The sequence below is a fragment of the Myripristis murdjan genome, chromosome 1 (genome assembly GCF_902150065.1).
Source record: "Myripristis murdjan chromosome 1, fMyrMur1.1, whole genome shotgun sequence".
NCBI lineage: Eukaryota > Metazoa > Chordata > Actinopteri > Holocentriformes > Holocentridae > Myripristis > Myripristis murdjan.
Window position 1 is genome coordinate 33,166,183 of NC_043980.1, and position 19,999 is coordinate 33,186,181.

Genomic DNA, 19,999 nt, shown 5'->3' on the forward strand with positions numbered 1-19,999 from the left:
TCCTCTTCCTCCTCTCTCCCTCCCTCCATGTCACAGGGTATCATGGTTAATTAGCTAGCAGTGGATTTGGACTCTCATTAGGGTTTCATCAGGAGCGAGGGATGCCTTCGTTCTTATTCTGGCAGTGTACTCTTTTTCCTGCAACACCCCCTCCCCCCCCCCCCCCCCCCAACCCCCACCCCCATCCTTCTCCTCCTCCTCCTCCTCCTACTCTTCGCACCCTCCCTCCTCGCTCCCGCCTCTCAGAAGACAGGATAAGCCGGCCCTCGATTGGCTGTCCTGAACTTTAACTTGTTCCCTTTTACTTTGATGAGAAGTTGGGTTTTTTCTGCCGAGGATGAGGGGGATGTGTGCCAGTTGACGCCTGTGCTTGATAAACTGCCAGAAACAGCTGAAAAATGGATAGTGTCACTTTGAAGCGGGACCTAAATTGTTGTCTTCCGGTGCCTCTGTGAAAGGATTATTCTTGTTTGACACTCGTAACATATGAGCCTGATTTAGCGGGGAGGTAAATTTCACTTTCTCAACTGAGGCTACTTTGCTCGGACTAAGTGCGCCGATTTGCGCAATGTAAAGTAATATGTGTTCTTCCCAGGAGCGAGGTAAACCCACATTAAAATTCATCCCTTTCTGGTGCTTTCAATGTGTTTGTGCTCCAGTCTCCACCATTTTGTCTCCAGGTTGTACTTTGTGGTGCTGAGCTTGTAAATGGCCTCTCCCAGTGAGACTGCACCTGCATTAGTCAACCTGATAATTGTGATTAATTATAGTAACACACATGAGTGCGCATGCACATAAGCACACACACACACACACACACACACACACACACACACATTTCAATGGACAAGTGGCTCCATAATACAAGGTAACTTTGTCCTGTGCTCTGTGTGCTTGCATAGTCTTAAACATTAGCCAGCGTGCACACGCATGCAAACACAAATAAACCGAATTTGCAGCCTTTTACTGGCCGTTTATTTGATTTATTTCCAAATACGGTGACTAAGTCTGTGATGCGTGAACAAAAGCCGGTATATTGCGCTGCGTCTATTGTGCAGGAGAGACATTGTTCACCAGCCACTGCAGAGATGGACTCATTTTATTCAGAAAACATATAGTATTATACCTGTTCAGCTCTCTCTATGGACTTTTACCTCATGAATTGCATTGTTTAACTTCCTATCCGCACGCAACATTCCTATTCCACATGTTATATCTATATATAACCTACTAAGCTATTCCACAGCAAAGAAAATATGTATGAGTGTCTGAGTATCAGTTGTAAGACTCATGCAGACTCACTACACTAGATGCATCTTTTTCTCTACTGAATATGAGGGCTCATACAAAATGCTCCAATCTCCGGTTTATGATGTACTGGGTATTAAATTGCACATTCAGTATTTTATTTTCAAGTCTGAGGATGCAAACTAGGTCAATGACAGTCACGTGGACTGACAGGAAGGTTTGTCTGTTTATTGGACAGTTTTAGTGACCTGTAGCCCCACCAGGTTAGAGTTTTCAGCAGTGGTGGCTGTTAAAGCAAAGCTGATACCAGTATGTTATGATGGGCTTTTCTGCTCTCTTTCCTGTCATTTACCTTCTCTGAGCTTCATACCAGTGAAGACCACATGAACCAGAAAATGAGCAGCAGTCCAGACTGCGGTTCAACCCTCTGTTCATGTTTTTTTTTTTGCCTTGCCGGGCTTTCCGGTCATGGGGGAACTGCTGGCTGTTCGATATCAGCATCTCTCCCATAAAACTGTGTATTTTGGGCTTGCTTCCCGTAGTTCCTTCTGATTTCAAACGCCGCTGTTTGTTCTCACCTGCTCGAAAATGAGCCAAACATCAGGAGTAAATTTCATCATTTCGTTTGCCTCTCAAAACAGATTACAGCTGTAAAAGCATTGCACAGCATTGCGAAAACAAGGGTGGATAGAAGGGGTTCCAAGAACAGAAGGGAAGGGAAGCAAGGCCAGGCTATGCAGAATACACACACACATACACACACACACACACACGCATTCTGTCATGTACAAAAGCACACACACACGTATGTGCATTATGTGGATTTAAGTGAAGTGATAAGACCAGAGACTGAGGAGTGTAGTGTACCTGTATGACTTGGCATTTCTCCAGAAAGAGAGAGAGAGAGAGAGAGAGAGAAAGAGGGAGGGAGATGATGATAGCCTCACTGCGGTGTCTCAGTTCTGGGCGGTGGTCCAGGTGAGCTCTCTCACATGTGACTCTGCAGCGTTAACTTCAGCTACCCAGCAGGACCCTGGAAGCCCTCTCTCTATATGTGTGTGTGTGTGTGTGTGTGTGTGTGTGTGTGTGTGTGTGTATGTGTGTTTAGTGCAGTGGCTGCAGGCCAAAGCCAGTGCACATCACAGGCAGAATTTCATTGCCAGGGGTTTGGAGGTGATCAATCGCAGTTGAAATAGCACTACCTGCAAAAATACAGTGGCTTTTCTCTCCGATACTCCAATTCTCACTCACTCTGCACATTCCCCTTCCATCCTCTTCCATGGGAGCATCCCACCTTCATCCTGTTCACTCCTGTTTTTTTTTTTCCCTTTAATCTCTTTTCTCCCTTTGTCCCTAATAAAAATGATTCACAATTGTAGCTTGGCCAAGGCAAAAAGAGACTACAAATCAAGCAACTGTTGGTTCAGTCAATCTACACTTTATACCAAAGGGTCTTTGAGCTCTTCAAGACACAGTGACTGCACTGAATGTGAGCCGCAACTCTGACCTCTTAAATGAAACGCACATGGTGGACATGGTGTGTGTGTGTGTGTGTGTGTGTGTGTGTGTGTGTGTGTAGGGACATGTGAAAAAGACAACTTTCATCCTCCTCATGTAAATTGGCTAACAAAGTAATCTTCATCTTAATCTTCATCTGTCCATTACTTCCTTTTCACAATTTCCTTTCCTCATAACTTCAATTTCCTCAATTAGCCGTCCTCTTTCACCCCACCTCCCTCCCTACCTCCCTCTGCCATCATTTTCTCCTTTCTCAGATACCGCCTCCTAAATCATCCCTTCTTCCCTTCATCTCTCTTCAGCTTGTTTTATGGACCTTCCACGCTCCCTGTTCTCTCCAACTCAAACTCATCCTTTCACTTCCTAAGCTATTAGACCCAACCTTTTTTTTATTTATTTTTTCTTTACCAAACTCTGCTGCCTGTGTGTGTGTGTGCGCGCGCGTGTGCGTTTGTGAGTGCAGTGTGTGTGTGTGTGCGTATTTGTGCATGCCGGTGCTTGAATGTGTGTTTGGTCAAGGAGGGAGCTCATATTTCTACTCATGTCAGGCGATATCTGGTACAGACAAGCCAGGGTCACGCTGACAATGAACCTAATAAAACACAGCTTATATCAGACTCTGGGTGCGCACACACACACACACACACACACACACACACACACACACACACGCACAGAGACACACACGCACACACACACATTTTTAAATATTTCACAAAAATATTTCACAAAAACACTTTTTTGTGCGCCTGTGTCTGGACTGTTGTACATAGTGGCATATTGTTGTACATATGTACATACGTGTGAATGTGTGTATGTTTGTACACTTGCATGAGAGTGTTCCTGTATGAAGAAGTTGGGGAAACCCAAACTGTGCTCACCTTTTTCTTCTGGATGACTTTCAAAGATTGTGCCAGTCGATAGGAGTCTGGCACAGCATCTCCTGGCAACAGGAGAAGAAAAACACCACAAGTCACAGGAGGGGAGAGACTGCTGGGCTCAACTGTAACTTAAAAGTATTTAAATGCATTACTTTAGCCATTATTCAGAGCCTCCCTCTTGTAAAACCACTTCTCATTCTCTGGGAAAAAAAAAAAAATAATAATAATAAAACCCCCGTCTTAGCCATGTGGCACTGATGCATAAATCCAATCGATACCTGAACGCCCCGCTCTGTACACCACTGAATGTTATGTGATTTGAAGAAGTTTGGGCAACTAACAAATGAAGGTATTGCAAATTTCTGAATGCATTCATACCCATGTCAGTGGCTATGCTCTCGCTCCCTGTCCTCATATTATTCAAACCCGCAAGCCTGCTAATAATCACCTTTTTTTTTTCACGAGGCGATGGTGTCCCCAGCCGTAGCTCTTCTACCGACCGACTTATCAAAGAAATCAGAGCGAGCATGAAAGGCATACTAAACAGTGTGAACTTCCTCTGACTCCCGGCAGCCACTGTAAAGGCAAAAAAAATAACGATTGATATCAATCTGCCGAGCCAATCGATGAGGGAACGGCACTGAGGGCCTCTTGGAATATCACAGGCTCGTTTACAATACAGAGAGAGGGAGAGACAGAGAGGGAGGCTGGGGGGGGTGGAGAGGGGGAGGACTTCTGGCATGCGTCCAAGGTTGTTTAGATTGATTGGAAGCAGTCCAGCAGTAAGGGGCTCTTGGTGACTGTATCATTACAGATGGAAGGAAATGAAATTGAATAAAAGTCTTATTAATGTTCTGGAATCTAAGACGACTGAATTTTTTTTTTTTTTTTTTTTTTTAATAAACACAAGTAATCTTGAGACTTTCTCATTAGGAAGAGAGAATATGAAATGAATATGACGCAGCTTCACAAGGAGCACAAAGAAAAGAAAACAAAAGAAAAGGAAAGAGAGAAACGGGCCTTGCGCCTGGTGCCTCGCAGACACTCTGAGCTCCAATCCAATACCGTTGCCTCACGTATTTAATGTCAGCACTGCAGCAAATACCATTTGAGATCTGCGATTTTCAAAACATCACAACATCAAAACACGAATCTTCAAGCCGAGGTCGGAGGCTTGCCTGATCTCCTAGGGACTGACTTTAATGTTTACAGTGCCTGCTTATACCAAAGATGGCTTGAGCCCAAAAAGAAAAAAAAAAAAATCCCTACATTTTGTTTTTTGTGATGACCTGAGGCTTGTAAGCAGTTTTGTGTCCCAATCCTACAATCTTACATTACTTTACAGGCTTACAATTGGCCATAAATTAAAGATAAGGTCTTGTGCTCACAGAAGTACAATAAAATGCACACAAATCCGTGGGCACGCAGGCGTACGAGTGCACACAAATGCATTCACATACACAGGCACCAAACTTCTGGGCTTCTTTTGGCCGCAGGATGGCCATAAAAGGAACAAAGTATTGATTGTAGGAGAGGATAGCAGGGATCTTTGAAAAACAGTTGAATTGCGTCTCTGATAATGGGATCTCTTCAAGTAGGATGGCTTCCAGCAGCTCTCTGCCTGGCTCCCTCTCACTTTATTCTCCTTTTGTCTCCCCAAAAAGATCTGCTAGGCCTCCAGGAAAAACCAAGTGAGACCTACTGTGCCGAGTTAGAACGCGCCGCACTTTCAGAGGTGGATATAAAGAGATGGACTGGGCCGAGATGCTTGCTGGAAGTCAGACGCTTTTTGTGCGTATCATCTGCTGTCCACATGGAAGCCAACATAAAAAGAAAATTGATTAATTATGTCAGCTACGGTATCCTGTTCAACCCGGACTGATCTGGGGGGGTTACAGAGCAATGACGCCCAAAGAGGGTATCAAAGTACTGCAACGATTCATTGATACTGACTAAAAATCAACAAAGGGTTACACAGCCACAGTTTCACTCCAAGGCCACTTTTTTGTCGGGCTGTGAGCTAAAATCCTTCAAAACTTCTCTCTGCAGTTATCTCACTCCCACACGCTTGCACTCTTTTGCAGTTCCCCATCTCTCTGCTTCCAGAGATTTTTGTTAGATGTCATGATTAATCACTTTGTTTGCTTTTGCCTCCCAAAGGTTTCAAACTCAACAGTGGCGCAGAGAAACTTGATTAGAAGTTCTTATCAATTAGCACTTACAAGAATGTGCTAATTGTGCTGTTTTTTTTTTTTTTTTTTTTTTGTGCTTCCACTCTGTCTTGCGCTGTCTTAGTGCTTAACTCAGTGCATCATATTGGATTACACACAATATCACACCAAGACGAAACTAATCCACTTGACATCACATCTTATAATGAGAATCTCTATGTGTGTGTGTGTGTGTGTGTGTGTGTTAACTCAAATGTACATGCAAGGCATTAAAGTCTTGTTAAAAAACATCATTTTCAATACGCAACTTATGAATAATTAAAACAATCAGCAGCATAAAAACCCTTTTCTCCTACTCTTCCTCTCCAATTAACATTATCAAGTAATGAGGAGAAGAGATGTGGGCCGTGACCCTCCGCCATCTACAAATCACACATCACAGCCCAGTTCATTCCAAGGCTCCCACCTGGGGACACTTCCAAATGCTATTTTCCGCTCCTCTTACCTCCTCCTCTTCCACCTGCCCCTCCTCTTACTTTCTATCTCTCTCTGTCACTGCCTCTCCATCTCCCTCTCGCGGTATTTACCAAACAGTGTGTGGAGACATCGAGAGTGATGTGTTTATTCACTCAAAATGATTTCCCTGGACACCGTGGAGCTAGTGTGCTAAGTTAATTGAATCGGGGCTTAATCCGCGCCTTTCCCCCGTTCCGTATCCCGCCGTTCCCAGAGTCTCTAGACAGTTCCGTGCTGAGGCCCGGTGGGGAGCTGTAAGTTTAAGTGGTGTTAAATATTTACAGTGGAGAAGGTATTAATTTATATTTTACAGAAAAGTCTCTTATTCCGCCGCGCTCGCAGTCAGGGTTCTTGTATAAGTGCTGTAGTGAGTGAGAGGGAGGGAGGGAGAGAGAGAGACGGAGGGAAAGTGGATGTGCATACATGTGGTTTAAGTTGTTTGAGGTAGTAGAGAAAACTCACGTACCGTAAGTATGGTGATGAGGCTGTGTGTGTGCGCGTGCATGCGTGTGTGTTTGCGCGTGTGTGTGTGAGTGTTCATGTGCGCTCAAGTTTGCTGCAAACCACATCACCCTTAACAAGTTATTTGGTCTCATAATCAGTCATAAAATCTGAGAAGAAAAAACTGCCAGTGGGATAATGTAATCTCACTTGCTGTCAAAGCGTTTTCACTTGTTTCAGGGCTGGGGTCTTTAAGACTGAAAATGAGACTTAATTACTTGTTAAGATGAAGATTTTTTTTTTTTTTTTTGCCATGTTCATTTTAACACTCGATGTGTGAAGTAGACAGCGTCTTTCCTGCAGGCTCTGTGGTGTGCTTACATTGAGTTATTGCGAGACTTACTGGTGCTGTGTGTCCCCACGCCATCATGACAGGACACATTTATAGATATTTAGTGCAATCATAAAGTGATTCTGCATCTCATTCTGACTTGTCTATCTTCAGAAGGTTTTTGTGAGCCTACCCTGCGTTCACAGAGCAAATGCTGTAACTGCTGATGATGATTCAAGGTGGAATCGTAGCAGCAAACGTCACACTTTATGGTACAGACAAACGATTCCCATCTGCTTCTGAAATATGAATAATGGATTGTCTACCCATAAAACAGAACCTGTGATATGAGTTGCTGCCAGTAACTCTCCGGGCTGACAAACATGCTGTGTTCAGTTTCAGCCACCCACTCCACTCAACGTGGCAATACATGTCGTTGGCATGTGCTGAAAAGTGGCACCTTGCCTTGGCATGTGCTCATACATGGCTCTTGGCACGGGGCATCAAAGCGCCGCTGTGGATTGCCTGGGTATCTGGGGGTCGCGGATCTAAATGAGATGCCTAGTGATATCTGGCACCATGAGACTGATGGAGAGAGACAGCTCTGGAGCGTGGGCTGGTGTTCAACCAGCGTCACAGGTTGGCTGATAAAGGATTAGGTTTGACTTTCACATAACAATGAATGGAGTGGTTGAAAGCGAGTCATTTGGATGATCCAACATTAATATTATTACCCAGGCAGGCCATGGAATGAGATGTTTGATTCTTTTAAGACATACGGATAAAGCACACACATCATCACTGTTGGGAGAAAGCCTGGGATCTCCAAAATGTCACTTTTCGGCAACAACAGAAAAGTGGACTCATTTGTAGCTTGACCAGCAGGCATTTTTGGGATTGTCTAATGGGCTTTGAGAGGGTTTCAAAGGCCCAGGAGAGGTCGGATTTCTTCAATAGAGAAGCATGTAATCCTTCAACTGAATTTAAAACATGAAAATCCTCAAAAGTAGTTACAGTTACAAGGTTTTCACATGACAAACGCAATATGCAGAGACACAGTCAATCACACGCACGAATGCATGTGCTCGCACACACACACACACACACACACACACGCGCGCGTGCCAAAAACAGAACCCTCCAAAGACCTATGACATAGTCCTGTCGATTCAGTTAATATTTGAAATTTTTCTGCCTTGAGGGCTGTTTCTATATTTTATAAGGCAGGTGTAGACCTGTGGGATAGGCACATAGACATTTGATATGGGTGTTTGTGTGTGCGTGCATGTGTGTAGGTGTGCGTGCATATATATTTTGGTATGGGAGTCATCATTTGGGCCTATTCTCCCAGTGTGCGCGCTGAATTATTCACTGCGCAACATGACACACAGATTTAACTTTTCCATTGAAAATGAACACAGTATGATAGTTCACTTTACCTGTCCTCTTTTGCAGCTGCCCACCTTCTGTCTCTCCCACCCCTTTCCTCCTATTCCGCTTAATAATAGATAAAAAGACAGCTGTGATTAGCGTAGCGGTCTAGGATGAGCTGCTCTAGCTGTGCATGGTGTGACATTTAGCAAGCATATAATTGCTTTATCACTTGTAAAAAAAAAAAAAAAAATACTTATAATAAATAAAAAAAAAGATGCCTTGTATTTAAATCTTCAGTGTGAAGTTTAAAAATCTATCTAGAGAGCACTCTTGCAGGCTGCTTAAGTGACGTGAATATGGAAAAGCTTGTGAGTGTAGAGGAATCCATTTTCATGCTCTGTATGTGGCATTGAGTACTTGTGTGGATGTGTGCATGTTTGTGTGTTTGCACTGATGTGTGTGTGTGTGTGTGTGTGTGTGTGTGTGTGTGTTTGCGTGTGTGTATGTATGACGGTCCCCTGATTGAACAGCTGTCACTGCTGGCTGAGTGTGTGTAGCAACCAGATGGGGAACACAAGGGTCAATGGCACTGACACATCACCACCAGATGAGCTGGTTATAAGATAACACTCAAACACACACAGAGACACACACACACACACACACACACCATTGACACTATCTTGCAGTGTGGACCCAGACGGCTCCACATCGCATCCCCAGTGGTATGTATACAGATGGAGCTGGAGCAGAGAAAACAACTTCCATGACAGAGGAAGTTGTTGTTGTCGTGTCAAAGTAAGCCCTTTTGTTCTAACAAATCTGTCTCAGTGAGGTAAACAATAACCAAACATTAATAACAGTAATGATGATCATTATAATAAGTAGAAGAGGAAGGAAGGGGAGGAGGAGGAGGAGGAAGAAGAAAGAAGACGGAAGAAGAAGGAAGAAGGAGGGAGGAGGAGGAGGAGGAGAAGGAGAAGGAGGACAAGAATTGAAAGATAATAAAGAAGAAAATACCTCGCCTACTGTGTCATCATCTACACCGCGTTCAGCTGCATGCAGTGAGAATGAATGCTCAATCTTATGATGCGACGTGAAGGTTTTCATTCATATTTTAAAGTGAGTGAAACTAAATTGAGTTGACCGCACTGTGAGCATGCATCTACGTATGTATGCTCCAACATATGGGCAGTCAAACACACATGTGCACATATGTACACACAAACACGCACAAAATGTTTTTGGTGTGTCTTAAAACAAGAGCTGTCCTGGAATACTTTTACAAACATATCATAATTCAACTAATATAATTTGTTAATGGTTTAAAAAGAAATAATAATAATAATAATCAAGTAGGGCACAGCTTTCTGAAGCAGATGGATGGTACTGTATTTTTGGCCAATCATAAATCAGCATCAATTGGACAAAAGGGACACGGAGTCAACCAACTTGAACCAAACTGGTTACTCATATTTTTATCTGTTGTTAGTGCTCTTCATTTGAATTGGACCTGATGCATTTGAATGGCCTTCTCTCTCTCTCTTCTTTCTTGGTCTTTCCTCTCTCTCTCTCTCTCTGTGTGTGGTGTGTGTGTGCATGTGTGTGTGTGTGCATGTTTAAACAGTCAGATGGTGCCTCACAGACTGTTTGCAACATATGTCTCTTGTCTGTCTTTTGCCAGATTCTGCTGACACACTCAAAGTGTGTGTGCATTTATCCGTGCATGTGAATGGCTTCCTGAGAGGATGTGACTATGCATGAAGGCTTGTAGTTGTTTGTTGTTTATGTGTGAGTGTATGTGTGTTTGTGTGTTTGTCTTTTTATTTATTCATTTATTTTTTGGGGTGATTTGTCTGAGAGGTACCAAGTAATTTACATATTTAGCCCCTTCTTCACAAGCCTGTCTCAAAAGACTGTACAAAGATCTAAATAATTCACAATCAGTGATGTAAGAGAATGATGAAGCACAAAGAGAAGGAAAAAAGCAAGGGCAGTGTCCATGTAGAAAAACAGCATGAGACCAGCTGATGGCCAGCTCTAATGACTGTAGAAGCCACATATAGCACCTGCATCCACTGCATGGAAGGAACACAGTGCTAAGGTACACTGTAATATCCACGAAGCTAGGAACTATTTCGGTCCAGTATCACCAGCTCCCCTCGGTGCTGTATGCTTCTCAACACACCCGATAAGTGAGGTCGTTATGTAGTTCACTTTTTTTTTCGCAACAGGGAAGAAGCTGGTGGGTCAAACTTGGAGCATCTGTTACTTTCATATGGAGAAGCAAATACCACTATGTGGGTAAGGACCTGAACTATCACTACTTGATGCTTGAGATGTTTGAAAAATTAAAACGTGTGTATAAGTGGGTTATTTGCACTCAGACTCTCAATAGCACATTGCAGTTTGCTTAGATTTTCTAATATATGCTGTATAGAACAGAAAAGTCTGTACCAAATGTGGCATTGACTTTAAGATCCCTATAAGAGCAGAAGAACCAGCAGGGAAATCAGTGAAACTGTCCATGGTGCTGAATACCAAGCCAAGGAAAGCTAAACTCTCTGCTTTCCTTTACTGCCCTTGTTTATCCTCTTCTTTTTCATCATCCTCTTCACCAGTGACATAGGAGGAAAAACCTTTGCTGCTATGCAATGCATATGTTAACCACCAAAGATCAGAATAACAGCACTCATGACAACAGAGGCACTGATTTGCTACATTTTCTTGTCATTGGTGAAACATGCATCATTTCAATGCTGTTTACAATAACATAACATTGCTAAGGTATATCATTGGATGTTATTCAGCATAACAAAGGCAGTTAAACATGTAATAAAATGCTGGGTGTACTGAGGTTATGTTTGACAGTCACATCCATGTGTCTCACTCTTCATCTCGTCAGTGTGTACATGTGATGCTAATCAGAGGAGAAAAGATATGTAGGCAGCAACTGGTTATCTTTTAGGTAATGTCACATGTTTCTAAAGCGGACTCCCACACCCAGCACCTCACAATGAGTAAAGGTGATCTACAGTCCAAAGCATTACTTTCACTGCAGAAGAATAAAAATGAAGTTGTTAAGGTTTAAGTTGTTCCTTTTTACCCATTGTGCTGACACAAAGCAGCCCAATTATATTCATATCACACCTTTTAGCTGGAGCGAGTGAATGCATAATGGATAAATGAGAAATGTTACTTTTGGAAAACAGTGAGGGGCTGCACATTAGGAAACTATCGTGTTAGACCTGTGTATGTATGCATGTAGATTAAAGTGCTTATTAAGATGGGAGTGCTTTGCAGTGTGTGTGGGCTTCTCTGTGATTCCACGCTGGTGTTTCACCATGTTGACTTAATCTTATAAGCACATGAAGTTCTGTTTGCCTCTCAGCTCAAGCCTATATCCCTGTGTCTCCAGAGAAAGGCTGGTGAAATATATTGCTTTGTGCATGCCTAGCCAATGTTTTCATGGCACAATTGGGAGACAAATGAGAAGAGAAGCCATGATGGACTAAGGCAGTCAGTGCACATTCAAATCCCTCTTCGCTGACTGAAAAAAATCAAATTCTTTCCTCCAATTATTCAACATACATCATACAGTACATTATTTTGTTCTCCAAGTTGCTCGCTTGCAGCCAGTGAATCCCTGCTATTGTCACTATGACCAGCTTGGGAGTATCTCTCTCTCTCTCTCTCTCTCTCTCTCTCACACACACACACACACACACACATACACACACACACTTTGCCTGTATAGGTAATGATGGGTTCAGGCCTGCTTTTGCCAAGGCCTTGGCCTACAGTTGTCCCCTCAGTGTGGCATGAATAATGGATAAATGCACACAGGCGCCATCAAATAATAACAGAGTACTCAGAAGTACCCAAGCAACCCCCACCCCATGCAACCAACACACACACACACACACACACACACATAGGTGCCCCCAGCCATGAGCTCCTGCCATGAGGGAGGGATAAGTATGAGTGCTCCAAAATGCCAGAGTTGAATAATTCACTCAGAATTTTGTGTATGTAGGATTATTTAATCCTAAAGATAGTGGAGCGGGTGGTGGGGGAGACCATATGAAGGTGTGTCAACAAAAACAAACCTTTCCCTGAAATATATTCATAGACTACTAAGCACTCTCAGTCAGCATGGGTGTATGGAGGGGGGGAGGACGCAGGCAAATGTAAACATTCAAGGTGCTCAGATATACAGAGATCAAATATCAATAATCAGACAGAGAGAGAGAGAGAGAGAGAGAGAGAGAGATAAAGCCATTATAGACCACTTAAAGAAATTCTGGCATCATGATTAGAGGCAATCATGTCAACCAGTGGTGAGCAATCTTTTTCAGCCTAAGATCATCCTCAACCAACTCCCCCACCCTCTTGGAAAAATGAAAACTAACATCTGTCTGTCAAATATGTGAAGGAAAAATCCCTCCAGCCCTCCTGGCCCAGCAAGGTCCCTCATACTGTGGGCCTGAGCCAAAATGGTCATTCTTTCATGTGGTCATCTGTGCAAAGTCAAAACCAGCAAAATCACCCGCTGAGCCTGCTGGTGTCCAGATACCACAGGCAATTCCTCCAAGGTCCATCGTGCTGCCCCCCTCATCACCTGCCACCCTGGTCATTGGTGACTCCATAGTGGGGGACATCAGGACAGAAAATCAATAATTAAATCCTCCTCTAGTGCCTACGTGTCTGCCATACCTGACAAACTTCCAGAGTTATTGAAAAGCCTTCCATCAATAATGAGGCTAATTGTCCATGTTGGCACAGTTGATACAACATGTCAGCAACATGTTTTTTATCTCAGATATAATCCTCACCTTGATATGGATTGTTTTAGCAGAATCATCAGTCACCATATCTGGCTTCAGACAACATCCAATGTTCAGGGCCTAAACAACCCCCTTTTACCCTTTTATCATTTGATTTGTATGTATATGTATGTGTGTGATTGTTTTGTGTGGAAAACACTTCGCTCTGTGCTTGAAAAGTACTATAAAAATTAATGAATATACCTTGTTTTTAAATGAGCTGCCAGCATCGTAGTAGTAATGCTTACTCCTAGTACAAAAACTGTTCAACTGTAACAGGGTGAAAAGTAGGGTGAAAAGACTGCTTGTCTCCAATTGTCTTCCCAAATTGAGGAAAAAAGTGTCAGTTTCCCATTCTGTAGCTAGGCCGACTTTGGCCTTCAGCAGATTCACTGCCCTTATCACGTGTGGCAGGCCTCTGTTCAGCTTTGCTGTCAGGTCTAGTCCAGTGGTCATGCATCATCAGGGAGTTCTTAGTCAACCAAAATGTCCTCACCAAGGCATGCTGATGAATCACACAGTGGTAATTCACAAAGGTAGGAAAGTCAGCTTATTATGCCATAATGATATAAATGGAACTTGCACATCCGGCATTGCTGGCATACCATCATTGGTGAAAGCCAGCAGCTCCCACCAGGGAATGTAATTTTCACATACCTACCACTGAAGAGCATTGTAATACACTGTTTCTTGCATGTGTTTTTTTCTTTCAAATGCAAAAGGCTGAGAAAGGTGCAGCCTGATATTCAGACTGAATGACCATTCAGTTTCCACTCTATTATTCAGTCTGAAATTGCCCACTGGTTGGGTAATTTCTCTTGGTGGAGAGATTGGAAACCTGCTAACCAATCAGTCGCAACTGACATGTCCAGCTGCTGTGATGTAATTTTTAGTCGCCATGAAGGCTCCTTTATGAATTACTTTTATTTTTTAAATGAACGTGTGATTTACAGGTTTGTAGCGAGGCTGAGAAAGTGTTTTTTTTTTTTTTTTTTTTTTTTTTTTTTTTTTTTTTTGTGGTAATAAACAAAATCATGCAAAATCAGTTCATATAAATACAACCAGCTGCACTATTTTCATTATATCCATAGATTCAATTTGTGAAAGCCTGATCAAAATAAGCCCTTTTCAAGGATGCAATGGCCATTACTGAAGGCACTCTTTATCACAATCTTCAATATATTAAAAAATATATATATACGTATATACATATATACACACACACACACACACACACACACACACACACATATATATATATATATATATATATATATATACATAGATATTATTTTATAAGTGTGGCAAAGAGTGCCTTCAGTAATGGCCATTGCATCCTTGAAAAGGCCTTCTTTTGATCAGGCTTTCACAAATGATGCCTCTATGGTGGTTTTACTTTTTGCTGTTGGCTTTGTGAGTCCTTAACCTCAATCCCAGTTCCTCAGCTTTCATTGCATACATGGCTCTTTTTTGTGGCTGGCTCTCTGTGAATCTCTGATGTTTGCCTCTATGGTGCAGTTCTGGATCACCTCTTTTAGGATGCTTTCAGACCTGTCTTGTTTTGTTTGTTTGATTCAATCCCTGTTGCCTTTACGCCCTTAGTTCAGTTAGTCGGGGCACGTGTGAAAACAGCAGTTGTGTGTGTTGAAGAGGTGTCTCTCAGTACAGTAACAACTGAATTGTGGAGTGGTTGGATTGTGGTGTAAATGTAAACCGACCAAGGTCCAACCCAACTACAGGAAAGACTGTGCATTTTGGTTTATGAATACTATGTTTTCACTTTCTTTGGTAGAGACTCTGCCATAGATATTGACCACAGCTCACACGGTATAAGCAGCAATCCAGAATTAGCACTACTCAGTTTTGATGCCATTGACTATTGTGACTCTGAGTCAGAAAAAAGTGCAGTGAAGTCTTTTGGGCACTGGGGGCAGTGTTGAGCAATTGCTAAACAGAGTAGAATATGTGCTGGTTAGCACATGGAGCTAAATTCTCCATTACATTTGATTCCAAATATTTACCAGTAACTGAACTATTACTGCCAGTGCTACACTAGTCCAGTCATTTTATGAAAAAACCTAGGACAAATTGCAAGAGAAGCAAACTCAACTGATTTTGTATCCTCAGTTTGTCCTGAGTGAGGGAAAAAAAGTCCCAAGAAATCCAATTGGTGGAAAGTTTTGAAAATCACCTATTTATGACCACATATTACCAAAAAACACTGTTTTTAACACACAGGGAAAGGGGTTCAAAATTTTACTTTCAGATATCACTATAAAAATTCACAAGATGATTACACACACAAAGACAAGAAAAAAAGTCAATTACCAGTTCTTTGAATTATTCTGTTTACACATGCATATCACACATTATCTGATTTGATATGCGCTAATAAGGAATATGAGGACTAAATGCCAGAACAGATATTTAAACAGTGAATTAAAAGGTTACTATATATATAGTAACCTTTTAATTCACTGTTATATAGTAACCTTTTAATTCAAGGTTACTATATTTATAGTAACCTTTTAATTTACTGTTTAAATGTCTCTTCTGGCATTTATTCCTTATATTCCTTATTAGCGCATATCAAATCAGATAATGTGTGATATGCATGTGAAAACAGAATAATTCAAAGCTTAATTCAGGTTTAGTGCTCTACATCACCCCCTGGAGGTTGCCTCACATATTCTTGTAGGTGGAATATCTCCCGAACAGACCAACTCTGGTTATTACAGTGCAGAATCATTTGTATCATTCAAAGGGAAAATGGACTTGCAACATGATTAAATTTTGAAATGTTAAAATAGAGGTTATTCCTATGGGAGATTTCAAAATAAATTGGGAGGATAACTTAGCTAGAGAAAGCCTCAAACAGCTCACAGATAGATAGATTTGGTATTTAGTAACAGACCAAAGAGAGTACTGTAGTCTGACAGCTGGACTGTCTGACACTGGTGGCTGGAAAATTAAGTAGTAAGCATTTTCACCAGAGATCCTGAACTCCACGGAATTCCTAAAAGTGAGCTCCAAAGTTACTGAAATACCATGCAGGGGAAAAACAATCACCTGCCACGGATTAATGCTGACATACTAAAACTTATGAAAGAGTGAGACCTTGCCTTAAGATTGGCTCTTAAAAATAAACTGCACAATGACAAACTCAGATTCACTAGTTTAAGGAACAGGGTACTACAGAAGCCAAGGACCTTTTCCTGATCTAATTGGTGAAGTACAGTGGCGAATACAAAATGAATCTGGGAGCAGATTAAGAAACTGACAGGACAACATCACAAAGTAGGAAGGAAATCAGAACTTGAACTCAATGGAAACCTTTCAAGGGACCCAGCGGAAATTGCTGAGGCTCTCAACCATTACTTTCTTGATTGAGTGGCTACTATTGCAGAGTTTTACTCTCTGCGCAATAATATGCTGTACTTTTTGTGTCAAATTAACACACTTCCATTGACTATTGCAGAGCCACCTTTTCACATAAGATCTATTTCTGAGGCAGATGTGCTACAAATAACCAACACTGTTACATCGGCAAAAGCTGAGGATGCCATGTTGTAAACTGCCTTGCTTTTACTATTGATTGTATCTGTTTTGCCCATGTCTGACTGTGTTCACTGTAATTTACATATCTTTTAAAGTGATGCCATTGTTTTAATGTGCATGTTGCACAGAAATAAACCAACTAAACAAATAAATTACATAAATAGTGAATCAGTAAAAAAAAAGAAAGAAAGAAAACGAAAATACATTATACAGATCATGCAACATAAAAACACATACAATGCCACTGCTGACCAGGAATAAGACAAAAGAAAAAAGGACAAAAACTTCTAATGCTGACAATCAGAAGTGGCATGCAAAACTTACAAGGTTGATCTTCGTATTTTTAAGGCTACCTTAACCAGTACACCAACTGTGTGCCTAAAAAAACAGCAGTTTTCCTGGATGTAGCTCTTCTGGCCCATCCAGTATTTCTGATACAGAAACTTGTTCCAAACTAGAAAGTGTGTTGCACTCTGGGAGGAACCAAGAGGGGAACTCAGCACCACAAGAGCTGGAATTGTTGAAAGGCTGGAAGGAAGAAGGGAACAAATGAACAAATGTGCAGGTCTTTTGGGTTATCAGTCGGAAGGGGTTATCCATGGATGGATGGGCAGATGAAATGATGGAAGGCAGCCTGGTACCACCAGCCAGAGAGCCAGCCATGAAGCCAGGGGTGGTAGCGAGCCAAACCCAGGAGCAGCAGCCCAGCCCTGGGTCATTCTGCTCCAAACTCCCCCACTGATCTCCACCCAATTAGCATGGAGCTCCATCTGCTGCCTGAAGCAACTCTCTCTCTCTCTCTCACACACACACACACACACTCACTCTCTCTCTCTCACTCTCTCTCACTCACACACACACACAAACACACACTGTGATACAAACAGACAAACTCTCACAGATAGACACACCACACACTCATGCTCACACGCACACATGCACACCACTTCCATTACCCATAACAATTGCTCAGTGACAAGATAAGTGATAGCCTCGTCCAGCCTCCTGCCAATTACAGCCTAATGTGAAAGAGACTGATTCACTATTGCTCTCACACTGTTTGGCGGGTGCAGGGACTGTTTGTGTGTGTGTGTGTGTGTGTGTGTGTGTGTGTAGTTTGTTAGGGGGGTTTCGTTATTTGTGATGCTGTGCTTCTGTCACCAACATCTGTGGCAAGGCATAGAGAGGGAGAGAGGGGGAACTTTTCCTCTCTCTGTTGGCTGCAGCCTGGGTCTCTCTCTCTCTCTCTCTCTCTCTCTCTCTCTCTCCCTCTCTCTCTCTCTCCCTCCGTCTATCTATGTATCTCTCTGTAAGCATTGTTTCCCACAATCTCATGAGCGATCAATATTTAACTATGTACCCCTTGCTGAGAGACACAGATGGAAGGATGGAGGAGGGTGAACGAAAAGGAAGTCAACAAAGTTGGGTGAAACACCACTTACATTTGTCATCATTTCCTTCACAGCTACAACCTACCTTGGGACAGTAATTGCTGAGTTAAACTTTGAGACTGACACAGAGAAAATCCGATCTTGTCTAATAATAGTTTCTGTCTGAAAATCAAAATAAATAACAATAAATGTCAATGAAATTATAGTTATGCATGGTAACTCTAGTTCTAGGATCATTAGCAGAGCCGTCTAACAGGACTTCATTGGTTTAGCCATTCATCTTGTTGTTTCAGTGCACTGAAAATTTGGATAAACATGCTCTGCGTTTCCGGATGAGCCTACAACCCTATGGTGCTCCTCCCTATATAAGTCAGGACTACGTCAAACCTGGACTGAACTGGACCCTTGATTGTCTCCATCAAAGTTTTTGAACTGTTTAAGTCTAAAAAAAAATCACTGAGCTTGAGAATCAGATCATTATTTAATATGGACCCTCCAAATGTGGTGGGTGTTGGCATGGAGACCACCCTAAAGTAGATCTACAACAACAGGTTCCAGGTGATGGAGAGGGTTTCTTCTCCGAACCATCCTACTAGACAGTCCTCTCCCCATCCTTCATCTACCATGGGAGCCTTTGAGGGTGGTCTCTCAGAGCTTTGAACTCTGCTTCATTCTTTGTACTCTGCCATGGAAACCCACCATGAGTTGTAGTGTCTGGGAGAAACCTGCCCATCCACCAGTCTCATCTGATGCTCCCTCAGCCCTGAGTGTGGGCTCTTTGGGCATTCTTTATGTTGATATTTTAACAACTCTCAACACCTCTCTTACACTCTAACAGGATCAAAGCTTCTTGCCTTTAATGTTTACCTTACTCTTAAATCTAGCAAACAGTTTTCAATGATTTGCAGATGATGGTCAAAGGGGGGTATAAGGGTTCGCTAATCCCATATCCACACACAAACAGCCTCTAGGAACATGAAGAGTTTAAGTGACTAATGATTCAGAAGCAGGATCCATTTTTTTTCTGTCCACCCAGAATGAGAAAAAACACACTAACCTCGGCAACAGCTGGACCGGGGTTACGTGAGGATGTGTCCTGGAGGTGCTGCCACTCCACTCTTGCTCTCCACTGCCGGTCTGTCTCTTCACAAATGGAGATCTTTAAAAACATGTCCTCATAACAAAAAAGATTCCAATCTTCCTGCAAGGAGAGCCGGTTAAAACTGGAGTGGTCGGCTTAGTCATTGTCCTCAAAAAATGATAAAACTTTTCTGTCTCTTTAAGAGTCCACAATCACAAACAGTCTCAAAATGCTACTCTTTACTCCAATTCAGGAGAATCCAAGCCAGTGTCTAAGCTATTTATATGCAATCCAGTCAATCCAGTCAGGGGTTTATTCAAAGCACAACAATCAGTAGAGAGAACAAAATCGCTTTCCTCTATTCAAGTGCATTGCAGTCCTGATAGTGCACAGACTCAGTTTTCTGTTTCTGCCGGTGGTCAAGAATCATTGCAATCCAGCAGCAGAGAGCCTGTATACTCCTCCAACTTGCTTTAAATAGGGAGAACACAACACCAGATAGATTCAATTAACATGTCACCTGCGTTTTTGCATGGACTGGTCTTTTCTGGTCTGTTTCTCCCGCTTTTGTCACATACTGGTATATTTCTATTGAGTGAAGAAAAACTATTTCATTGTACCCTCATGTGAAACACAAAAAAACTGTTTGTGCATAAAGCCAGC